General features: G+C 39.3%; 1 long non-coding RNA gene across 1 annotated transcript; it reads right to left on the reverse strand.

Moving 5' to 3' along the window:
• Window positions 1–826: 826 nt before the first annotated feature.
• LOC121394724 lies at window positions 827–3,455 on the reverse strand. Its single transcript, XR_005961973.1, has 4 exons — window positions 3,267–3,455; window positions 3,056–3,149; window positions 1,608–2,199; window positions 827–1,196 (listed from the first exon to the last, which is right to left on the reverse strand). It is a non-coding gene; the product is annotated as an uncharacterized LOC121394724 (long non-coding RNA).
• Between the last annotated feature and the right edge of the window lie 7,073 nt (window positions 3,456–10,528).

A 10,528-nucleotide genomic window follows, 5' to 3' on the forward strand; every position in this document is an offset into this window, starting at 1 on the left:
CTTCTTAGCTGCCAACCTTATACTGCTACTGGCTACTTAAAGGGTCAACAACAATAACCATCTACTTGGGGAACAGTCCCCAACGCAGGCGCGTTTCAGGCATCAACGCCGCCTGAGGCGGCGTTCGCAATGCCGCCCCCAGGCTTACCATAAGATCTCCGACGGGATATCCGGTGAGGGGCGCATTGCTAGCGCAGAGTGCGAAATATCGCTCTCAGCGCTAGAAAAGCTGAATTTCCGGTTTAATAACCGGAAATTCGGCTCTTAAAGTTACCAGGAGCGGCTTTTTGCCGCCCCTGGTAACTTCTGGGGCGCTGCCGCCTGAGGCAAGGTACTCACCTTGCCTCATGGGAGAAACGCCCCTGCCCCAACGTGCACAAATCATTTGAGCTGTGATAGAGAAATTAAGTCTCAGGAGTCCATATGACACAAGTGTTCCTTATAACTCTATAGTAGTGATTTATACTGTGTTACTGTTTGATGATCATCATCACTAATCCTGTTTGTTCCATTCAGATCAGCTTTACACTCGATTAATAAAAAGGATCTTATAGTTTAAACAAAGGTATGAGATCCGTTATCCATAAAACTCAGAATTACTGGAATCAAAAATAAAGAGAGAAGGCGCACACCCTTTTAAAGTGAGTTACAGGGTGCTAATCCATAAGTGACTCCCCATAAGGGTCTCCATGTAATCTATAACTGCTGCAAGGAATGGATAGCACACCCAATTTGAGAAAACCAAAATTAATTTATTATAAAAAAGAAAAAAATCTAACAGAAAAAAATAATTTACAAAACAAAAGCATAATGAGCCCAACGCGTTTCGACCATAAGGGTCTTCATCAGGGGCACAAAAAATTAACAAAAATCAAAAAGGCAGAACGAGCCTTACTGTCTGTATCATTTTATAGTCCATGCTGAGTCCATTCGATAGGGATCCGGCGTCTGACGTCACTTCCGCCTCTCTACTCGTGGGGGGTGAAGCAGCGTCACCTAGTATCCTGGTGGAAAGCAAATACGTTCCAATATAGCGTGCATCCTACATCAAACATTTAGAGATGCGGATCACTCCCCTGACATCACTTCCGGTTAACTCAACTTCCAGAAATAACCCAGCGTCTCCTAAAGATCCAGTTGTAACGCACATGCGTTCCCCCATAGCACCAAAGCTTCACACATTCAGGAAGGGTTATCTAAAATATAATGAATACTGTCAAATGTGATTCTTGAAGCAGTCCATTAACAGAAAACAAAAACAAATATCAATAATATATTAATAGATAATCATGACCAACATCAGGTTATAGGAGTGCATAGCATTTTGACATCATTCACATTAGCACAATAGTAAATGTCACACCCCTCTATTAACGTGAACCATACAAATCTTTAACAATGCTAAGGACTCAGAGCCCATAAATCATGTAATTTTCATTAAAGGACAGCTAACAAGAAAAGTAACAAAAGACCTATCAATGGGAGCAATATGTTCTCATCAGAATATACTAGGTAAAATATGAGACAAAAAGAAAAAAGAAAAAGAAAAAGGAAAAGAGGGAAAAGAAAAGGAAAAAATGAAAAGAAAAGAAAAAATCTATACTTACTCGAGAACAGAAGATCAAGGCATATGTAGAGGCTGAGCAAGAGAATCCATAAGAGACCTCTCATCTAGTCTGCAGAAAGCAAGATAAATTTAATATATCATTAAGCCCAGACGGAGTTACTGTATTGAGACGAAATATCCATTCCGCCTCACGTCGCAATAATAGAGTGTTCTTATCAACACCCCCCATAGAAGAAGTTATCTGGTCAATCCCCATTAGACGTAACGCCGATAAATTATGATTGTATTCCCTACAGTGTTGCACTAAAGGGGTAGATTCCTTTCCCAGCTTAATGACACTTTTATGCTTAATGAATCTATCTTTCAGTTTTTGTATAGTCTTTCCAGTGTAATATAAGACGCACGGGCAAATAATAATATAGACTACAAACATGGATTGACATGTAATTCTATGCCTGTGTATTACGGTCCGTAGGTTTACGGTATATACTCGTGGAGAATTTACCTGCATCAAAATTGATAAGGATATCCAAAAAGGATATCGTGGACGAACTCCAGGAAACCGTAAAACGTATCGTGGATTCAATGGAATTCAGGTAATTCACAAATGAAGTTAAAGCTGATTCATCACCCTGCCAGATGAAAAAAATATCATCTATATAGCGATGATAACAGGTTATGTATTGCCAAAAAGGTGAATTATATATGTAGTTATCCTCATATTCGGCCATAAAAAGGTTCGCATATGAGGGGGCCACATTACTCCCCATAGCGGTTCCTTGTTTCTGTCTATAGAATGAATTTTCAAAACTGAAATAATTGTGATCCAAAATAAAACACAGTAATCTAAAAATGAAATCTGCAAATTCCTGATTCTCAAATTTCTCAGTTAGTAATTTTTTTATAGTATCTTTTCCCAAGTTGTGTGGGATATTGGTATATAAACTAGAGATATCCATTGTGACAAGTAAAGTTTGACCTGCCACAACAGGATCTCTATTGGCCAATTTCAATTTTTCCAGAAAATCAAAAGAGTCTTTAATAAATGAGGGAATCATGGATACATGTTTCTGCAAATATGAATCAACAAATTGAGCAAGAGGTTGACATATAGAACCAGAGGCAGATATGATTGGTCTTCCCGGTGGCTTACTCAAAGATTTATGTATCTTGGGAAGTAGATATAGATACGGTCTCCGCGGATTTTAGATAACAATGCTTTAGTGACCATATCCTTAATTTCCATCAAATATAAAAACGTTGGATCGCCAGACAGCATCTCGTAGCATACATTATCTGTCAATTGGTCCAACGCTTCTCTCCTGTAATCCCCATAATCCATAATAACGATGCCTCCCCCCTTATCTGCTGGCTAACTCTTGTATGGAGGTTATTTCATTTTGTTTGACATTGCTTGTGTAACGATGTTTATGTGTAGCATATTGTTTTACGTCCCTCCTTACATTATTGGCAAAAGTCGTTACTGACCTATTTAATGTCGGCGGCATAAATGTAGATTTAGGACGTAGTTGATTAGTCATATCTGGATTCAATTGCTCAGCCCCAGACGCTGCCGGATCACCTGTAGGAGCAGAGGCAAAAAAAGATTGCAAATTTAATTTGCGGCAGAATTTAAACAATTCAACCTCAAAGTTGAAATGATTGAAATTCATGGTTGGTACAAAACTAAGACCCCTACCTAGCACCTGGACCTGGGTGTCTGTAAGAGGTGTAGAAGAAAGGTTGAATATTATTTGTCCCTTCTGCTGCTGCGTGTCTTTACTGGACTGCCCTGAGATGTCTGCGGACCCTCCTGATTTGTTTGTTCGTCTATCCCCTGTTTTTGACCTAGTCTGTCCCCTCCTTGTTTTTTTTCTTTGTTTGCCTTTTGAGCCCTTGGATAAAAAATAACTCTTTTGACATTCATCAGGGGAATCACTATCAACAGTATCCGTAGCACTGCCAGATGATTATCCTCTGAATTGTTGCCGATTAGGAAATCGACATGGTCTTCTATTGAATAAATCACCTCTAGACCATCTATACACACTGTCTGTTTTATAGTCCTGTATCACCTTCAGTAACTTATTACAAACTTATCCAAATTTATTACACCTTACACCTGGCGTTGATTGGCATTCTCCTAAACACTATCTTATCTTGCAGAGATTTGTTTTGTTCTCCTGGTTTCTACTGCAGTGTCACCTATTAACTATTTCCTTGTTGTCATTAGTCATTTTGATTTTTAACCTCTGAACATGTCATACAGTAGTTGTAGAAAGCAAAACATTTTAATTCAAGGCCAATTGTGTGTTGATTTGTTAATGAAGGACTTGGAAGAGTACATTTAAGCAATGTGCTATTTCTTGAGCTAAACAGGGAAACTCAAGCTTCTACATATTTGGTCTCTGCAAGGTCAGATATGGCTTGAGTTTCCCTGTTGGGAGTTTTCCAACTGCTGGGCCCAACTGGAAACATTTTGGCAGGCCCACCTAGACAGAGTTTTACTGTCTGGCACAGGATTCCAGGACTGGGTGGGCAAAAATTGCCTGCCATCCTTCTGTCCAAGTCACTGCGGTCAGACTGAAAACAATGTTCTCTCTTTTTTTTTTAAGGTATGTGTGCAAATACTGTAGAATCTTTTGTGCAACTTTTGGTGAACAACAGTGTCACTTTATCTTTAAGGCAACAAGACATTTCCAAGGAGATCCTGGAGTAGAGGCTAAACCTTCCCAAACCCCGTAACATCATGTTTATGTGCCACAGTCACAGGCTCCCCACATGTGGAATAACAGAGGCAAGATGCACACTTTCCTCTCATTAAAACTTATTTTGATTTTCAAATGTACTCTATCATAACTTACTGCATGACAGTTTCTTTATTAGCTGGAGAATCTGGGCACCCAAGATATTTAGAATTTAGGTGCTCTTGACATTGGTTGAGAGTTTTGCTTCAGTTATTGGTTCATCACAACATACACTTACACTATGGAGAATGTGATTTGTATAAATTCTATAACATGAAGCTATTGGGACTAAGAGGTCCATAGCAGAAGTAGCTAATACCGCCTCTTCTATTTGTAATAAACTCAGTTGCCTGGTATTTGCATGCTAAGTCATTAATTTAAAATGCATGACACTAGCTGCTGAATGGATTGGGTGCAGGAAAGGTGGCACTAGCAGTGGCATAGTGATATGTTTTATGAGTTAAATAAAAAGAAAAAATATCACCCTCATGCCTATCCTACAATCCAGGAGGTTAGTACTAAAAATGTAATTTTCTATTTAGGATTATCCAGTGGCACACACTACTAGAAGAGTATTTTTATGAAAATGAGTTATTTAGATGAAGCAAGATGTTACATATGGCTGCTTTATGCAATACTGTAGAACAATTTTACCAGGGAAAAGCATCAAAGTGGTATTTATGGAAACCATAAAATCAGGGGGAAAATATGCCACTTGCCTCTATGGAACCGCAAAAGAAACAGTGTTAATTCCAGGAAACCATTTGAGTACATAAAATCAGGGTTCTATTGTTTATTTTTATAAAACCTGCAGTATTCAGCAGTCTTTTTTGTCTTTAAATGTTTGAAAACAAAATGAAATGGCTAGCAATTTCAGTTTATAAGGGCATATATCATATAGCACACCATCTTTTCTAATGGCAAAAGGTTTTAAACTTTTTGATTTCAAGTCAAGGTGTTGTTGTTTCATAGCTTATATTTAAGTGAATTTAAAGTTAAGTATTAACTTTAGGGCTCATTTACAAACCCAAGTGCAATGAGCAAAATGATTTATGAGTCCAATTGCCGTGTTTTCACCACAATGCAGTATTTGTCCTCACAATTCCATTGTTATTGTGGTTGTAGGGGGCGAGAAATTCAGATTTTAGTAAATAACCCCCTTATTGAAGACTATAGTCTGGGAATGCTTTGGGTCCTCTGCCTTCTGGCAGTGCCAAACGCAAACTTTTAGCACTGGAAATAGTGAACTGTCTATAAGGATGATCTCCTGTATCAGTAAAAAGTCACTACTGTGGCTTTAAAACAGTGGTTGTCAAAGCTTTGTAGCCCTCCCTTAGCTCTTAGATTGAGTACATATATAGGAAACTATTAGGATAAATTCATATTGATATATCATACAAAGTAAATTTTGAGCAATTACATTATTTTAGTTTTAGCAAAGGGCAGGGACCTCATTCCAACTGTGCATTGAAGCACTTAAAGTGATACTGACACTAAAAAATTTTAGCATATAAATGTACATTAAATGTTACCTGTAGGTCATGTTGATCATTTTTTGCTGAGAGGTTTGTTTTTGTATATAATTGTTAGTTGAAGTTCCTAAGCCTGACTCTCTGACACTCTGACACTCTGACACTCTGAGTTTGCCAACCTGACTTTCCCAGCTCAGCCTGTTAGTTACAGTTTCTAATGCTAACGGACTCCTGCTGCACAAATATGGCAGCCCCCTCATACAGGAACATGGGGATCAGACAGGTAATGTAAATACTTTATGGCAAAGTTAGAAGTAGCTTGCAAAGCCAATATTATAATAGATGTAAAAAAAAGTTTAATTTCAGGTGTCAGTATCTCTTTAAGTAAAGTTTACGGTACAACTTATAATTACAACTTATAACTATACATCTGTTTGAGTTTATGACTTGTAAAGCACTGCATACATTTGTGATGCTATATAAATAAATGAATGCACACATTCAGTGAACCCTCTGGTAGGTAAGAAACACATTACGGTAGGAGATATTTCTATCCTGCACACCAGTGATCCCTTTCATATAGTCACCCTTTGTCCAGCAATCTTGTTGGCTATAGTGCTGCAGCAAGATGTTCTCTCCAGAATGTGTAGTCCAGTAGGGTATAATGAAAAACTCCAGCACAAGGGTAGACTGTTTAACAGGGATTTACCCTGAGTTTACTTGTGCCAAGCAACAACATTTCAGGGTCAGGCCCCTTTGTCAGGTGATCAGTACCAACCCCATGTTAAAGGAACAGTAACCCCAAAAAATAAAAAATTTTTTAAATAATCCTATATAATAAAGTCCAAGGGGCAAATTCACTAAGATTCGTAGTTGCACCAGGCGTAACTTCGCCGCACTTCGCCACACTTTGCCAGGCGTAGTTTCGCCAGCGCTTCGCAAATTCACTAAAATCCGAAGTTGCGCTCAGGGGTAGCGTAAGGTTGCGAAGTTGCGCTAGCGTTGATTCGCTTAGTAAAGCGAAGTTACGCAAGCGAAGGCTAATTTGCATACGGCGCGAAATTCAAATTTCAATGGAGGAATACGTATCAGCACTACAAATGGCTAGAAAACCTTCAAATCATCGAATAAAAAATTTATTTTGCCCTACACATGTGCCCACTGTCTAGGTAAGTTGCCATGAGTCAGGAAATGTAGGGGGGAAGGAGGGGAGCCCCAAAAAAGTTTTCGATCTTTTTCAGCCTATCACCCATAATGTAGAAAACACGCCAGCGTTTTTTGGGACTTAGAAAAATTTTTGACTTTTTTTGAAACAATCCCTATCTACTCTATTGCGCTTCGCCAGGTCTGAGGTGGCGAAGGAAGTCTAGCGTTAAAGGTAGCGTTCAGTACACTGCGCACGTTAGTGAATTTGCGTAGTTACGTCGCTAGCGAAACTTCGCCAGGCGTAAGGGTGCGAAGTAACACTAGCGAAACTACACCAGCGTTCGTTAGTGAATTTGCGCAGTAAAGAAAATGACAAACGCTAGCGAAGTAACGCTAGCGAAGTAACGCTAGCGAAGTAACGCTAGCGTTCGGCGCTTCGGCGCTTAGTGAATTTGCCCCCAAGTGTCTCTGCGTCCAGTCCCAGTCCCTGTGTCCATGGAAATGCGCTACTGCGCATGTGCCCCACGGGTCCGAAGTCTCGCGAGAGCTTGCTGCAGCCCAGCCGGCGCCGCCATCTTTATTTTACTGACGCGGGTCACGCTACTTGTGGCTCGAGGTGAGGCGAGATGTCGTCTTTGTGCTGGATGGAGGGGAGAAGATAGTAGGGAGTAGAAAGCAGGTAACAGGGGGATGTGAAGTGTTCAGGGCTATGCTGCTAGTGCTAACCCCCCTGGCCACCAATGTTAACACCCCCCTGGCCACCAATGTTAACCCCCCTGGCCACCAATGTTAACCCCCCTAGCCACCAATGTTAACACCCATCTGGCCACCAATGTTAACAGGCTCCTCCCCCACTATCAATAAACATAGGACAACAATATGGGGGTTATTTACTAATGGGGGGTATTTACTAATGGGGGCTATTTATTTGTTTATCTTACTTTACCAGAAACAAACGAATTCCCAATTCTGCAAATTTACTAAAAATTTAACTCAAAACAATCTGATGAATTTTTTTTTTAAAAAATTTAAGGTTACAAATATCTTACTATTTACTATTTAATATGCTTATATTTTTCGAGATTATATGCTTAAAAACGTGAATACCTCAAATTTATTGAGTTTTCAAGCGAAAACAAGCGTCAAACACCCCAGGCAGTAACCAATCAGTGACTTGAGGGAGGGCCACATGGGTCATAACCATTTGCTTTTGAATCTGATTTGCATGCATAGGATCAATTGCAACCTCTCTGAACAGTTATTTCCCATGTGACCCCCTCTAAAGTCGCTAACTAACTCAGAGTTAGGGAGCTGAAAAGCAGGAAGTTGGGTTCTGTTTTGTTATGTTAGACATTGTCACTCCAGCCTTTATACATTACATTTTTGGCTGACTAACTATATTAGAAACATTTTTTTATTTTGCACAGTCTATCTATTTCCCCAGTTTTTATTTTTACACTGAACTGTTCCTTTAAGAGAAAGTCCCAAAAAATCCAATAGTCCATAGCGTTAAGTCTCTCCAAAGGAGGTTTGCAGTTAAACAAGATCATTGTTACTGAATCTGAAATTTCAAATTTCCTTAGAAAATGGATGGTAGACTAGCAGCATAAAAAATTACAATATGAGCCTTAGAAGATTAACTTCCCCTTACTTACAACATTTTTACTATTCCCTGGAGAAGTCAGCAATTGTTTGAATCTGTCAAAAAACATTAAGGGAGAATTATTGATATTGAAATAAATGAATTACATAAAACAAGCAAGGCTAAACTCAAACTAATTTAATCCATGTGGCATTTGTGTCTACAACAACCAAATCCAATAACTGTAACACTGTACCAATTTTAGTCCAGTAGGGTGGCAGCTGGCAAAGCTTCAGGAGATCCTACAGTGGAAACATTGTTCGGTGCTTTCTTTATTGTTTGGGATATAGACCCTAGTTCCAGAAAAAGCAATCCTTAATACAACAGTATACACCAATATTCTGTGAGTAATTTTGCAAAAAAAATAAGTTAATAGTAATCTGCTTCTAAATAAACTAGAGGGAAATGCATGGGCCATAAAGTTAGCTATAATTAATTGATGGATAATGGCACTATAAAGCTGTTGACAACTCGAAGAGCTTCAGGTGATAAAAACCTTCACACGATAATATGTGATAGCCTACTTTTTTATGGGTTGGTGGAATGCACTTCAGAACAGTGATGTGTACAAGATGTGTACATTTTGATTAGGAATATATATATATATATATATATATATATATATATATATATATATATATCTTACAAAGAAGAGATATTGTAAGGGATCTGTCCCAGACATTGAGATCTGAGTGGGTTATGCCTCATATCTTGTATCTGGTGTGATGCACTAATGTAAATTGTTGGGTGTATATACAGTTGTGCAAATAAGTTTACGAACCCTGGCAGAATTTATGATTTCCTTTTTCAGAGAATATGAATGATAACACAAAAACCTTTCTTTCACTCATGGTTAGTGGTTGGCTGAAAGTAGTGTAGGACCACGCACACCCTATGGAAATTAAGAGACGCCTGGTGCACAATGGTAGAGGCTCGGCAACCTCACAATAGCATACAAGTCAGCGACATCCTGACTTGTGAAGCCATTTATTGTCAAACAACTGTGTTTACTCTTTTTAAATTATTATCACTACACAAACTACCTAAATGACCCTGATCAAAAGTTTGCATACCCCAGTTCTTAATACGGTGTATTGCCCCCTTTAACATCAATGACAGCTTGAAGTCTTTTGTGGTAGTTGTGGATGAGGCTCTTTATCTTCTCAGATGGTAAAGCTGCCAATTCTTCCTGGCAAAAAGCCTCCAGTTCCTGTAAATTCTTGGGCTGTCTTGCATGAACTGCACATTTGAGGTCTCCCCAGAGTGGCTCAATGATATTGAGGTCAGGAGACTGAGATGGCCACTTCAGAACCTTCACTTTATTTTGCTGTAGCCAATGACAGGTCGACTTGGCCTTTGTTTTGGATTATTGTCATGTTGGAATGTTCAAGTACGTCCCATGCGCAGCTTCCAGGCTGATGAGTGCAAATTTTCCTCCGGTATTTTTTGTATTTCACCTGAAGGTATTTGTGGGTTTTTCCTTGCATCCCGAACAATTTTTCTGGCAGTTGTGGCTGAAATTTTAGTTGGTCTACCTGACCGTGGTTTGGTTTCAACAGAACCCCTAATTTTCCACTTCTTAATTAGAGTTTGAACACTGCTGATTGGCATTCTCAATTCCTTTGATGTTTTCTTATATCTCTTTCCTGTTTTATAGAGTTCAACTACCTTTTCCCACAAATCCTTTGACAATTCTTTTGCTTTCCCCATGACTTAGAATCCAAAAAACATCAGTGCAGCACTGGATGAAAGATGCAAGGGTCTGTCAGGAGTCCAGAAAGTCATTGACCTTTTATACACACCCACTAAGCAAACAGATCACAGGTGAAGATGGTTACCTTTCAGGCCCAGATTTGTGGAAAGGCCTTCTAGGCCCAGGCAGGCAGGATTTTAGGGGGGTGGCATGCTGCCTAACCACACCCACATTGGTTCAAAAACACTGGGGATGCGCTGG

The sequence above is a fragment of the Xenopus laevis genome, chromosome 6L (genome assembly GCF_017654675.1).
Source record: "Xenopus laevis strain J_2021 chromosome 6L, Xenopus_laevis_v10.1, whole genome shotgun sequence".
Classification (NCBI taxonomy): domain Eukaryota; kingdom Metazoa; phylum Chordata; class Amphibia; order Anura; family Pipidae; genus Xenopus; species Xenopus laevis.